We start from the raw sequence: 14772 nt of genomic DNA, 5'->3' as shown, positions 1-14772 counted from the left end.
ACCAACCTGTCATTCCAAGGAGAGCATGGAGTTCTCTTATGGTTTGTGGTTGAGATGTCTGGGAAATTGCTTCCTTCTGGGCAGTTCCCAAGGACCGTTGTCACCTCCATGCCCTTTTCACATTTCTCCTCTAGGCCTGTGTAGTCTCTTGTTAACTGTTTCAGAGGACCTGCTCTCCTGGAGCCTTCCTGAGGCTTCTCTCTTGCAGGTGCCTTCCAGGTACGACTGAAGGACATGCTGACTTGGAGCTTTTCCAAGGCATCTCTCCTGCAAGTAGCCATCAATCCAGGCACTGACATGGAGCAGAGACTCCCGAGAGTGCCCAAGCTGGCCTGGGTGACAGAGGAGGAAGAAAGCCCTGGCGCTGCCCCAGCACAGGAGACTGAAGAGGTGGTGCCGTTCCAGCCAGCGCAGGAGGGTGAGTGGCAGAGCTGGGCCTCAGGGCTGGTGCCTGCATCCAGCTTTGCCCCATCCCATCCCATCCCATCCCATCCCATCCCATCCCATCCCATCCCATCCCATCCCATCCCATCCTATCCCAGGTGATTAAAGGTTGAATTTGATAATCCAGGTTGAAGTCCAGTGTAGATGTTGGTGGTCAAAGGTTGCATTTGAATGAGAAAAGTTGGATTTGAAGGTCCAGGGTTGTATTTCATGAGGAACACTATGAATCCATGGAATAACTGTATTCCAGGTGCTAAGGATTTAGAATCCTCTTGCTCCCCTCCCAGATACCCATTAAAACTATGGAATTACAGTATTCCTGGCATTAGGAATTTAGAATTCTCCAGCTGCCCACATAAATTCCTCTGGAATAATGGTATAATGGGTATTGGGAACTTGAATCCTCCAGTTCTTTTCCCATACTCCCTTGGAAAAATGTCATTCCAGTTGTCAAGAATTTGGAATCTCCAATAGACCGTCCCCAAATGCCACCAAATTCCCAAGGAAAAACAGCATTCCAGGTGTCAGGAATTGACAATCCTCCAGTTCACCTCCTAATTTCCCCTGGAATAATGGCATTCCAGGTGTTGGGAATGAAGAATTCCCCCATGCAGTCTCCCAAATTCCAACTCAATTCCCATGGAAAAACAGCATTCCAGGTGTCAGAATCCTCCAGTTCCACTGCCATACTCCCATGGATTAATGGCATTTTAGGCATAGAGAATTCAGAATGCTCCTGCTTCCCTCCCAGATTCCCACTAAAACCATGGAATTACAGCATTCCAGGAATTGGGAAATTAGAATTGTCCAGTTCCCCCCTCAAATTCCCATGGAATAACCACAATTCAGGTGTTACAGATTATGAATACTGAGGGTCCACTCTCAAATTCCCCCCAAACTGCCACGGAATAATGACATTTTGGGATTTGAGAATTTAGAATCCTCCACTTCCCCTTCCAAATTCCCAACAAAACCACAGAATAAGACCAGTGCAGCATTGGGAATTTCGCATCCTCCAGCTCCCCTCCCAAATTCCCACACAATAGAGGCATTTCGGGTGTCGGGATTTTCGACTCCTCCATATACCTTCATCAACTCCCATGAAATCCATGGAATTACAGCATACAGGTTGTTCGGAATTTGGAATACTACAGTTCCCCTCCAAATTTCCCGTGAAATAATGGCACTATGGCTATCAGGAATTTTGAATCCCCCATATGCCCTCTCAAATTCCAACCAAATTCCCATGGAATAGCAGAAATCCAGTTATCAGGAATTTAGAGTCATCCATATGCCCTCAAAAATTCCCAGGGAATACCAGCTTTGTAGGAATGGGGAATCTTGAATCCTCCAATTCCCCTCCCAACTTCCCATGGAATAACAACCTTCCAAGTATTAGGAGTTTCAAATGCTCCAGTTCCCCAACAAAAATCCCATTCAATAAGGGCATTCCAAGTGTCAGGAATTGAGAAGGCTCCACCTCTCCAAAAGAATTCCCATGGATATAGAGGATTCTGGCTGCACAGAATTTAGAATGCCGCATAAACCCTGCCAAATACCCACCAAATTTGCAAGGAATTAAAACACTCCAGATTTCAATAATCGTGACCCCTCGTCTTCCCCTCCCAAATTCCCATGGAATAATGGCATTCTGGGTGTTGGGAATTTACAATCCCCCATAAACCGACCCCAAATCCCACCAAATTCCCAAAGAAGAGTAACTTTCCAGGTTTCAGGAATTTGAAATATTCCAGTTCCCCACCCAAATTCCTATGGATCACCAGCCTTCTAAGTGTCAGGAATTGAGAATCCTCCAGCTCAGCGAAGGAATTCCCATGGAATAATGGGATTCCAAGTATTAGGAACTTAGAATACCCCATAGAGCCTCCCAGATTCCCACTACATTCCCATGGAATAACAACATTCCAGATTTCAGGAACTGAGAATCATCCTCTTCCCCTCCCAAATTCCCATGGAAACATGGCATTCTGTTACTCTGTAATTTGGAACCCCCCATAAGCTGTCCCAAAATCCCACCCAATTCCCATGGAATAGCAGCATTCCAGGTGCCAGGAATTTAGGATAGCCCATTTCCGCATCCAAATTCCCATAGAGTAACGGCCTTCCAGCTATCAGGAATTTCCAATCATCCATACAGCCTCCCATATTCCCATGGAATAACGCATACTCAGGTATGGGGAATTGAGATTCATCTAGTTCCGCACCCAAATTCCCATGGAATAACAGCATTCTGGGAGCTGGGTATTTGGAAACTGCCTTTTTCCCTTGCAATTGTTTAGGGAATAAGGGCATTATGGGCATTGGGAACGTAGAATCCTGATGTTCCCCTTCCAAATTCCCATGGAATAACCATTTTCGTGTGTTGGGAATTTCGAATGATCCCGTTCCACTCCCAAAATCCAATCAACCTGTAACGAAATAATGATATTTTTTTTGTTAAGAATTTAGAATCCTTTCCAATTCCCCGTCCAAAGTCCCATAGAAAAGCTGTATTCCGGCTTTGGGGATTATGGAAACATCCATATGCCCACATAAATTGCCACGAAAAACCTCAGAAAAAGAGCATTCATGGTGTTAGGAATATGGTGTCCGCCAGTTGCACTATCCACTTCCCAGCAAAACCATGGAATTGCAGCACTCTGGGCATTGGGAGTTTGGAATCCTCCAGTTCTGCTCTCAAATTCCAATGGAATAACAGCCTTCCAGGCATGGGGATATTGGAATCCTCTAGTTCGTTTCTAAAAAGCCCATGGAATAACAACGTTCTGGGCATTGAGAAGTGCAAATTTGCCAATCCCCTTCCCAAATCCGTAGGGAATAAGACAATTCCGGGTGTCAGGTATTTGAAATCCTTCAGCTCCGCACCATAATCCCCGTGGAATAACAGAATTCCAGGTGTTAGGAATTGAGCATCCTCCACTTCCCCTTTGAATTTCCCTCCGAATCATGGCATTCTGGGTGTCGGCAGTTTAGAATCTCCCCTAGACTCTCCCAAATACCCACCAAATTCACAAGGAATATCAGAATTCCAGATATCAGGAATGTATTATCTGCCAGCTCTCCACAAAATAACCCATGGAATCATGGCGTTCCGGCTGGTGGGAGCCTTGACTCCTCCAGTTATCCTCCCAGTTCCCCATGGAATAATTGGATTCTGGGTGTTGGGAATTTACATCCCCCCATAAACCAACCCCAAATCCCACCACATTCCCAAAGAAGAGCAACTTTCCAGATGTCAGGAATTTGGAATATTCCCGTTCCCCACTCAAATTCCTATGGAACAACTGCATTCCAAGGGTCAGAATCCTCCAGCTCCCCCAAAATATTCCCCTGGAATCATGGGATTCCAGGTGAGAGCAATTTAGAATGCCCTGTACAGCCTCCAGATTCCCACCAGATTCCCATGGAATAACAACATTCCAGATTTCAGGAACTGAGAATCATCCTCTTCCCTTCCCAAATTCCCAGGGAAACATGGCATTCTGTTATTCCGTAATTTGGAACCCCCCATAACCTTTCCCGAAATCTCACCAAATTCCCATGGAATAGCAGCATTCTGAGTGTCAGGAATTTAGGATAGCCCATTTCCGCATCCAAATTCCCATAGAATAACGGCCTTCCAGCTATCAGGAATTTCCAATCATCTGTACGACCTCCCATCTTCCCATGGAATAACACATACCCAGGTATGGGGAATTGAGTTTCATCCAGTTCTCCACCCAAATTATCATGGAATAACAGCATTCTGGGAGCTGAGTATTTGGAATCTGGCTGTTTCCCTCACAAAAGTTTAGGGAATAACAGCATTCCAGGCATTGGAAATGTAGAATCCTGATGTTCCCCTTCCAAATTCCCATGGAATAACCATTTTATTGTGTTGGGGATTTCGAATGCTCCAGTTCCTCTCTCAAATTCCAATCAAACCATAATGAAGTAATGACACTTTGCGTGTGGAGAATTTAGAATCCTCCACTTCCCCTTCCAAATTCCCAAAGAATTGCTGCATTCCGGGTTTGGGGATTTTCGAAACATCCATATGCTCATTTAAACTCTCACACCAACCTCAGAAAAACAGCATTCATGGTGTTGGGGATATGGTATCTGTCAGTTGCACTATTCACTTCCCAGCAAAACCATGGAATTGCAGCACTCTGGGCATTGGGAGTTTGGAATCCTCCAGTTCTGCTCTCAAATTCCAATGGAATAACAGCCTTCCAGGCATGGGGATATTGGAATCCTTTACTTTGCTTCCAAAAAACCCATGGAAAAACGATATTCTGGGCATTGAGAATTGAGAATTTGCCAATTCCCTTCCCACTCGGCTTTCAAGGAACGATTCCTAACAGCAGAAGCATCAGAAGCACAAAGTGGATTACGAGAAGGGACAATGTAGAACACGTGTCTGTCCTGGCACGTTTTCCTGTGAGATATGTCCCTCCAGGTCTTCGGTCCTTGCGAAGCTCTATGTACTGTGTGCGTTGCTACTTGTAGCTGAGAACGACCGTGGAGCTAGCAGCGAATTCGGAGAGCGCTGAGCACCTAGTCAAGGAGCGAGAATTGCCCCTGCAATGCGGTGCTAATAGCAGCTTCCTCGCGGCGGGGGCGAGCTCCGGCCACAAGACATTCTCGTCCTGGCAACTGATCTCTGTGAAGGGCGTAGGCGAAAAGCTTTCGTTTTCCATTCGAAGTGCGAGAGAGGCAGACTGTTGCACGGAGCTCTGAGAACAAAGGTGCACGCCCTAGGCAGACTTGGGCAGAAGCAGCGTTCTCGAGTGCTTGGCTGCCGGCACACTGCTGGCTGTGGGACGCCCCTGCAGCGGCTTCTGGCCGCCGGCAAGTGAAAGCAGCGCCAGGCATGGGCGAGGGTGGAGAACAAAGCCGCACAAGTCCCGTGCTTGTGTGCACCACATTACAGGCTACTAGGAGAGGAAGTTGGCTGCCTTTCCCTTGCCTTCCCAAGTGCCCTTAGCAGTCGGAAGGAGCAAACTGAAGCACTGCTGCTTGTGCTGCTCCTTGGTTCCCTTGCAGCCCGCTGTGGAAACATTGGCAGTCACTTCTAGGCGCCGAGTTGCACACAGCACCACGGTAAGTGCCGCGGAGAAGGTAAATACCGAGTGCAGCGAGCAGCTGGACGTGGCTTACGTGCAATAAGTAGAAGGTGAACCTAGGCACTGCCTCTTCAATCTGGCCGCCTCTGTCTGGTAGCAACTTTTGCAAGTCGGCAGAGGGAGCTGCCAGTATGTAGAATGGAGGGCAGCAAGACACCGTGTGTTATGCGCCCTTTCAGGGCTTCTGACAGAGGGCTACTTTAAGAATGCCTTCTTCTTCCTCGCATCCTTCTCCCTTTGCTCTAGCTGCATGGAGTACAGCACAGCGAAGGTGTGAGGAAGGGCACTGCCCCAGCTTTTGCCCTGGCCTGCCTGTGCTGCGCCTTTAGCTGCACACCGGAACAATGGCATTTCTTACCCGCAAGGTAAAAAAGGCTTTAGCGTAGCCTCAGGAATGGCATGTGCCTAGACATTAAGTTGAGCGACCATGTATGAGGGAGTCTTTAGAGGTTTCCTCCCCCATGGCGCAGGTGTATTCTCATTCTCGTGCTGAACTGAAAAGTCACGGCATAGCAAGTTTGGCCTGCCTTGTGCAGAGACGAACACAAATGTGGGGCTATGATCCTCTGTGTTTGGAGCTCTGCTTCCGGGTGTGTGGGCTGCCATGAGCCCGCAGCAGCCACCGAGGACACTGTGGATTGTGGATGAGGCTGGGCTGGTCCCCCACCCCCTGTTGTTCTGACAGCGGCAGGAGTGGTGTCCGAGTGGCATCGCCAGAGGGCCCCATGGGGGGCAGGGAGAGAGCCGGGAGTGACCCCGAGCGGCACCGGAAGCGATATCCGTAGGGCCCGGAAGGCCAGTGGTGGCATCGAGTTTCACGGGTAGGAGGCTGCTAAGGTGCTTTGAAAGGTGGAGCTCCTTTGCTCTAGGACGGTCTGGGAGAGCTAAGGGTGTCCAATCTGGAGAACAGAAGGCTCCAGGGAGACCTTCGAGCCCCTTGCAGTGCCTGCTGGGGCTCCAAGATAGCTGGGGAGGGACTTTGGAAAAGGGTCTGGACTCGCAAGACAAGGGGGAATAGCTTCAAACTGCAAGAGGGCTGGGGTAGCTGGGATATTGGAAAGGAATTCTTCCTTGTGTGTGTGCTGAGGCCTGGCACATGTTGCTCAAAGAGGCTGTGTGGGAGCCCCATGGCAGGAAGTGTCCAGGGCCAGGCTGGAGCGGACATGGAGCAACCTGGACTAGTGGAAAAGTGTCCCTGCCCATGTCAGGATGTCGGAAGAAGAGTATCTGTCTCTAAGGTCGCTTCCAGTCCAAACCATTCTGGGATTCTAGGATTCATGGAAGGCCCTTTTCCAAGTGAAGTGTTGTATCTCTTGGCTCCCAGCTTGTAGTTGCCAGTTCTTCTGGAAGCAGGCGTGGCGAAGCAGCTGTGATGAGCCATGGGTTCTCAATAGGACGAGTGTGATATATTTGCAGAGAGGAAGGCTGCAGACAGATCTTCAAGGTCCAGGTAAAACAAACAAAGGATTGAATAAAAGCCAAAGGTTGGTTGTGTTAGTTTGCTGGCTGTTGAAATGGCCCCAGGTCATTTTCAACGTTTCTAATTTGGATTTGTTTGAGTAAAAAACGAATGTGTTACCTCCAGCGTAGGCTCTCCAATGCATCTCCATGTGCTCCCATCTCTTTGTTGTATATCGGGTTCTATTAACTGAAGACAGAATCATAACACAGTAGTAAAACATTTAGAGGTGTGGTTAGCCAGCTTCAGGAGTTTTCAACTCTGCTGTTGACTTTTCTGGTAACTGTAGGCAAGGCAACACAATCCAGTTACTCCACTTTTCCTCTCTGAGGAAAAGATGATTTTTTTTCTCATTTTGAAAATAGCCTTGAATGAAGAGAGTTATGCATGTGGCATGTAGGATTCATAATTTTACCTTTCTCTTCTGCTGTCTTTCACGTACTAGTCTTTTTAAAATTTTTTTGTCGCTGTTCTCCATTCAGTAGGTTTGAAAGAATTCTAATTGTTGAGATGATGGTTCTTTGAAGGCTCACTTAGCCCACCTTTTGGGTGAAGGAAAGAAGAAGACAAGGTCCTCTAGGAAGAGTAAAAAGCATACATACTTTCAAGAGACATTCCAAGATGTCTGCTGATGCCATGCAATTACCGTGTAATCAGCAGAAATGTGTTGGAAAAAGACCCATCAGTGACTTCACAAGAAAGCCACACTCAAGACAGGTAAAGAACAGAAGCATAAAACCCCAAAGGTATGAAATGGACCGATTTTCATTGGGAATGAGCAACTCCTGAATTCTTGGTTCTAGAACTAGGGGCTTGTAATAAATAGACTGTCTCCTTGCCAAACGTAAATTTGGTGTCATGAACTGCTCACTGCCCGTTGAAGTGCAGGGCTAGTAGACTAATATTTGCCATGGCAGGCATGTTGTATGGCTTTCCTGTTAAAAAGAAATTGGTTTTGCTCATAGCAATCTAGATATGTACCCAGTCTGACACCTATTTTTTAGGCTATATTTCCAAGTAAATGGCTTCCATGATGATGCAGTAAGTTTATGTCATGAACAGGAATGAAGTGATTGCATGCATCCTTTTTTACCCTAAGCCAGCTGCTGAATAATGAGACAGAGACTCTCACTGACGCCAAGGAGTGCCCGTGCTTTTGGGAAAAGCACTGGGCAGATAAAGCCTATTTCCACATTTCTTGCTAGCGTCTCCTTCAAAGTTCATGGGTTTGTTCATCTTTTAGAGCTGTTCTAGATGTCTTTGTAGTTTACATGTACTAAATGTAGCAGGTATTGCTTTCATGGCGTCCTACTAGATTTGAAGTTGGGATCTACTCAGGCTTCAATGTCTCAGAAGAAGCAACGTTAATTCTTTGAATTCTGTTCTTGAACGTGAGAATGATACTTATGTAGTTAATGAATTAATTAAATCGAATTCACTTGAATGGAAAAATTGTCTTGTTCATGTAGATTTTAACTTGGGAAATTGATATTTGAGTTCTGCTTTTCATTGTTGTTACTTTTCTGTATTCTTTGATTGCACAGATAGCAGATGTACTGACCAAGTATTGTGTGAAACTGGAGGAAATGTCCTTCCTCTTGGCAGCTGATGTTCACAAGCTCATTAACGCTAAGGCCATGGTAACTGTTTTACCTGGGGCAAGATAGCAGTCTGAATATTCCTAGAATGTCTTTCTTTCCCCAGATGAAATTCATTTTTTCTGCCTATCAATCACGGAAATATAGAAGAAATTTCTACTTGGCAGGGTATTGGTTATCATTTGTGTTCTTTTCTCCCCTCATTTTCTGTAGAAGAGACAATTTTTGGTTTGTTTTTGCCTGTTGTATGCTGCTTCTACTTCTGGTTTTATTTTTTAATACAAAGAATATAAAGAGAGCACTGCTGGATAATGAGAGGGCAACTGCCAAGCTACTCTTGAATCGAATGAAATCAGAGCTTGAGAAAGAAAAATGGCATCAACTGAAATGGCAAGGGAGAGTCAAGGACTGGAAGCTCATGCAAAAGAAGTGTGTAGTTCAGAGTTTCAGGTCAGAAATTTGTCAGTCTTCTTTTGGACAATGAGCAACACAAAGTGGCTAGCGTTCACTTTTGGTTTCTATCAAAGTAATACTTGATCATTTTTTCTTTCTACATAATCCACGTATGATATCACATATATCATGTGATTCCATTCTACATATCTACTTTCCATCCTGCAGAGAATTTATGGCAAGTGAAGAAATACAGAATCCCCCAACTGTGAATATGGAAATGGAAAAGTTGATAAAGGAGCAGATGGTACTTAGTGAAGAGAGACTGAAGGTTTTGCAATATATCGGGTATGGCAAAAGAGGGTATAGCATGAAGGAAAACAATTGTTGCTGGAGTTAATGAAGGACTTGGCTACAAAATGCACTTTGCTTCCTGTCAATGTGTGATTGCTAAATGCAGCAGTAAGGCAGGGTCTACATCTATTTCTGTACAGCCCTTTTGAATGGAAAAAATGCATTCTTGATTTTCAGTGCCCCAGCTACACTTAATAGGTGGTGATCAGGCTCTAAAAATGGAGGAATGCAGAAACAAATCTTGAAACATAGTAGAAATGGGCAAAGATGGGTGGAGAGCTAGAAGTTGGTGCTTTTGTCAAGGCATTTTTTCTCCATGGCGTGGGATTTTATTTGCGGAATAATTTAAGAGAGGAGTCTGGATAGAAATCTAACGTTGCTACGTTTGAATATCCATCCTGAACACAAGACACATTGGTGTGGGTGCAATGCATTACGATCATTACAGGGAGGTTTTTTACGGTGGATGTAGGAACGAGGTAGATGACAGTTAGTTCCTTATCGGGCAGTAAACAGTTGGCCTTGAACAACAACAATCTCAGGTTTATTTTCATTGCCAAGATGGCTGTAAATAAAAGAAAGCCCAGTAGTATGGATATTCAGATTCATAATTTTATATTTGAAGTACTGACTGGTTTGTATTTTAGGATACCTGACTCTTGTTTCCTACTTTGATAGCACCTTGTTGCCTCCAACACATGCCAAATCTGATGGAAACGAATGGTGCAGAACTCTGGAGAATTGAAACAAAAGTCTAGGTAGGTCGGGAAATCCTAAGAACAGTCTGGAATTCAAGCAATATTTTCTTTTCTCCCGGGCAACGATGAGGCAGACAGTTGCTTTGAGAGTGCATGTTTGCTCTATTCTTTGTTCCGTGTGTTGCCACATACCTTCTCAGTTGCTTGGAGGTGGCAGTAAGAGCCAAAGAAGCTGCCTGTGGCATGGCTTTCCTTTGGCCAGTACATGGGGAGATCTAGCAGGAACTGGCTCGGTTAGAATGAATCTGGGGGAAATCAAAAGTTAATTTTGACATGGATCCCTTCTCAATCATACAAAAATACTCCTTTTTAACTCTTGGAGAAGAAGAAGGGAAGTATTGGAGATACTTCCTTTCTCTGTGTCCTTGCAGCATGCCTTCCCGCTCTGTGTCTGCCTTCTCTTGCTCCAGAGCACATCCTGTTGGGATGTTTGTAGCCTGTATGATAGCAAAGAAGTTGGTAGCGATTGTAAGTACCTTGCTACTTTGAAGCATAATGATAAACAGCTGTGTATGAAAATGTCTTGATTTCTTTGGCTGGTAGTGTCTGGTGTCTGTAGGCACTGCTGGCATCTGTTCCGTGTGCTGAGATTCAGCACATGGCCTCTGTCATGTTTCCATGTCACACTGCACTGTGAAAGATGGGAATTTTGACTGTGGTCTGTTCCGTATCATTCAGACAGCCCTAATGTGGAGTGCGTGGAGAAAATGAGCATCCAGTATGAGCTGGTCGAGGGCAAATGTCAGGAGAAAGGGCAGATGTGCAAGTTGAGTGCCACAGCTTTTGGCTGTGATAGCCGTGGTCCAATGTGTCATTAGAGTAAAATGCGTCTGAGGATGCACCAGACATTGAGATAACAAGTGGAATTCCTTTTTAACTTCCGCCTTACTCTCTTCAAAAAGTAAGCCATCCCTTTGGTTGGTAGTAGTTGGTGTTTGTACTTGAAATGTGGAAAAGCCGTAACAAATGCCAGTAATGAAGGGAGTGCTGTCCTACATGAATGTGGACGATGCAAGGCGCCTCAGCCCTTGTGCTAAATCTGTCTTCTCTTGGGAAAGAAATTCCACCTCTGCCTCAATTTCTCCCTTTGTGTCCAACCAGATGGTATTGTTTACTAATCTAATATGGCATGTAGGAGGCTGAATCTATCTCTGTCCATCACAAGAAAAGAAACACTACGTTTAGCCAGGCTCTCTGAAAGCCACACAGTATTTCTTCTGTGCATGTCAATAATTTGTTCTTCTTTTCCTTCAGATGACCCTGTTAGATATGAACATTTGCACAGCAGAAGATGCTGAAGTTGTGCACTCCAACATGCTTCAGATGACTGAGAAACGAAAATGTAGGTTTGAAGAAGAAGTGGAGCACGTGGATGTACGTTTCTTTTATTTGATGACATATATCTTCATCACTCCTTGGGATTAGTCTGTTCTTCCTGTGCTCCCACCTGCAATGCCTTCTGCGTGGTAGGCTATTGATGTCACCTTAGAAAGAGGTCCATAGTGTGACAAAACACTCCAGAGAAACAGTTTGGTGTGGAAGAGTTTCATGTGGAAATGTTCATAATTCTTGTGTTTATTATTTGTAATAGAAATAGATTGTATTTTTATGATCATTTCTATCTGAAATACATAGGATAGCGATGAATGACGTATGGCCCAGTCTGCTTAAGATCAGACTTTAGGAATAGCTGGACATGATCTCCCAAATGTCTTCCAATCTTTTCTATACATAAAAAAAGTCGGGCAGTTGTTTCTAAAGGGATAAATGATAGAATGTGATTTGGTGCTTTATGGTGCCAGAATAAACAGAAGTTTTGAGAATCCGCATTCTTACCAGTTTACTTGGAGACTGATTTTTTTTTACTCTCCAGATAGAAGGCACCATGTTGGATACCAGTCGTAAAATTCCAGGCAGCCTTTTATCATGTTACATATCCTCTTACTCATTCATTTCACCTTCCAGCAGTTTAGAAAGAACTTGTCCACTTGAATGTTTTTCTTTGGAGTGATTTGAAGGAGACGGCTAAATGGCCATAATCCAGGTAGAAACATAAAAACAAGGGTGTGCTATAAAGACAGGACTTCTTAATGCAAAGAGCCCTCTGAAATTCAAAATACCTGCTATAAAATTAAAAATGTAATCTTTGACTTTTAGATGGGAATTTCTACTCTTCAGTTTCATTCTGTCAGGTGCATTTTTGCTAACTGCTTGATTCATGCTGAATGGACAGTCCTGTCTTATTGTTGGTATGGCAACAGTGATAGAGATCACTGCTGCTTTCTGTAGAAAGTGGCTGCAAGTTGCTATGACGAGATCTTGTGCAGGTCTAGAGTTTGATTGGATGTGAGGTTCTCATTGTTTCAGAACACCAACTTGGGGTGGCAGTGTCAGAGGTGTTCATTATCTAGGAAGATTTTCATAGGCGATGAGTTTTGCTGAGGTAGCTTTCTCTTCTGGGTGTAGAAGATATGTGCACAATTAACTTCCTTGAATCCTAAATAGTTGGGGAGATTTTAGTATCTACGAAACCATTTTTACTAGCTTTTTAATGTGGCCTTAGATGATGAAAGTGATCTGGATACAATCTTAGAAAAAAGGAAAACGGTGAGCTGTGAGGAAGAGCTGAAGGAGTATTTGGAGAACACCCTTTCTTCTTGAGATCAAATTAGAACAAGGTATGAATTTTGTATGGTAAACTTAAAAGGTAGAGCATCTTTGCTTTGCATCTTTGAATATTGGTTGTACTACTTAGGCCTTGTTTTAATGCTGTTGTGTGAAGGTATGGAAAAAGAGTGCTTTTCACTTCATGTAAGAATATAGAATAATGTCCCTACTGAACAAGGTTAAGGCAAATAATGCCCACGCTTTAGGAATGGGACAAAGAAAGACTGCCAGCATTCAAAAACCATAGCACATCAGTATTACTGTGCATACCATCACATCCATGCCTTATTCAGAAGGTAAAAGTAGTAGTGCAGATTCTTGGATCACTGGAATCAGAAGTTGGTCTGCACCATCATCACTTCACTCATAGATTTGATCTCATTCAAAGTTCTAGGAACTCAGATGTTTAAGACAGCCAAGCACTGGCAACTTTAAAAACCATCTAAAAATGGGTACAATACTGCTCTCCTTCCTGAAGATCTTAGCAGCAGCTCTGAAGCCATAGAGGAAGCAGCACTGTTCACACACCCAGGAGGTCTTTCCTACCTGCTCGATCAGAGGCACATTAGAAGAGCAGTATGGACCTGAGGGGCAGATGCACATACCTTCACACACCTCGCAGTGGGACTGTGGTTAGAGCTGGAGGTTTGATACTCTTCCTAATAATTTGAGCCGTTAAAACATAGCCGGAGGTAAGAGACCAAGTGAAAATACAATGCCAGGTTGTGGAAAGAGAATGTTACCTATCTGAACTCCTACAAAAATTCCCCATCATTTTCTTTGTTTAGGAGACCAAGCCAATGTCCGTGTAAATGAAACCAAGTGTGAATATTGATTTTTTCTTGAATCAAGACTCAGCTTTATGTCCAAGTCAAAGGCAAATAAACCAGAAAGGCTCCGCTGAGCACAGTGCAGAACTAACATGGAAGACAGTCATTTGACCTCTTATGTAAGCAGTGTTGGAATGGTTCCCCATCCAAAAGGAAGGATGTCAAATGCTTCTTTGGAAATATTTTAACTTCTGTGCGTTTCTTTCTTTGTAATGAACTAATCTCTAACAAGCCAGGACGTGATTGTGTTCAGTAGAAACAGATCAACGGCAACATTTAGCCTAAAGGTTTTATGAGATTGATAAGGAAGTTCGATTTAGATTTAAAGGCACTGTAGTCATTTTAAATTTTATTTCTCTCCGTACTTGAGTCTCTTAAACAGGGACCTTCAATTGGACAGGAACGGGACACTGAAGCAAATTGTAATGGATGATGTAATGGCTTACCCAGAAGCATTTTGTGGGAATTGATTTCTTCTAGGTATCCATCAGCCAGCATTTTAGTGTGAAGGGAATCTTCAAACAGGTAAAACAAAAATTCCCGTTGGTTTCAAACCTGACTGCTATATTAATTTTTCACTTTGGAGAAAATTTTCATGACCTTTAAAATTCAGACTGTATCAAGTATTGTTTCAGCCATTGAAGAAAGTGCTTTTGATAGAGATAGGAGAGGGAAACCAAAACATTTCTCAGAGCCACACTTTGAGCTCTGTCCTTGTTACAAACGGCACTTGAGCAAATTCATTTGCCTTTGGAACAGAAAACGACAAGGTAACAGGCTTATCATTACGGATTTGAGTCTTCCAGGTTCTTTAGATAGTAAGTGATCTATTCAAGATGATCTCTTCCTGAAATAGATCCATTTTGAGAAGGGATATGGATTTCTTAGAAGAAAGCAAATCCCTATGTTAAAACGGGTGTTTTTTGTTGTTGTTTTGCTTTTAGAACTTGCAAGGCACAATCGACTTCATAGTTCGAGATGCAGATAAGAGCACGACATTCCAAACAGGTGTTTCTTTTTGGTTGTTTTCCAATCTGTCTATCTTTGGATTGTAACCAGTAGAACTGTGCTTGAACTGGAAAGAAGTAGCGGAGGTTTCAGAAGTGGAACATGCGGTGGAACAGTAAGCTGAGAGCATTG

At 44.0% G+C, this 14772-nt stretch overlaps 1 long non-coding RNA gene across 1 annotated transcript; it reads left to right on the top strand.

The window, feature by feature from the left end:
* Positions 1-11439: 11439 nt before the first annotated feature.
* LOC148217692 (uncharacterized) lies at positions 11440-14754 on the top strand. The gene is made up of 3 exons (XR_015800850.1): positions 11440-11509; positions 12699-12813; positions 14692-14754. It is a non-coding gene; the product is annotated as an uncharacterized LOC148217692 (long non-coding RNA).
* The last annotated feature ends 18 nt before the right edge of the window (positions 14755-14772 follow it).

This window comes from Sturnus vulgaris, unplaced genomic scaffold, assembly GCF_052056855.1.
Source record: "Sturnus vulgaris isolate bStuVul1 unplaced genomic scaffold, bStuVul1.hap1 Scaffold_462, whole genome shotgun sequence".
Lineage (NCBI taxonomy): Eukaryota > Metazoa > Chordata > Aves > Passeriformes > Sturnidae > Sturnus > Sturnus vulgaris.
Note: the sequence above shows the minus strand (reverse complement) of the source record. Positions and strands in the feature narration are given on the sequence as shown.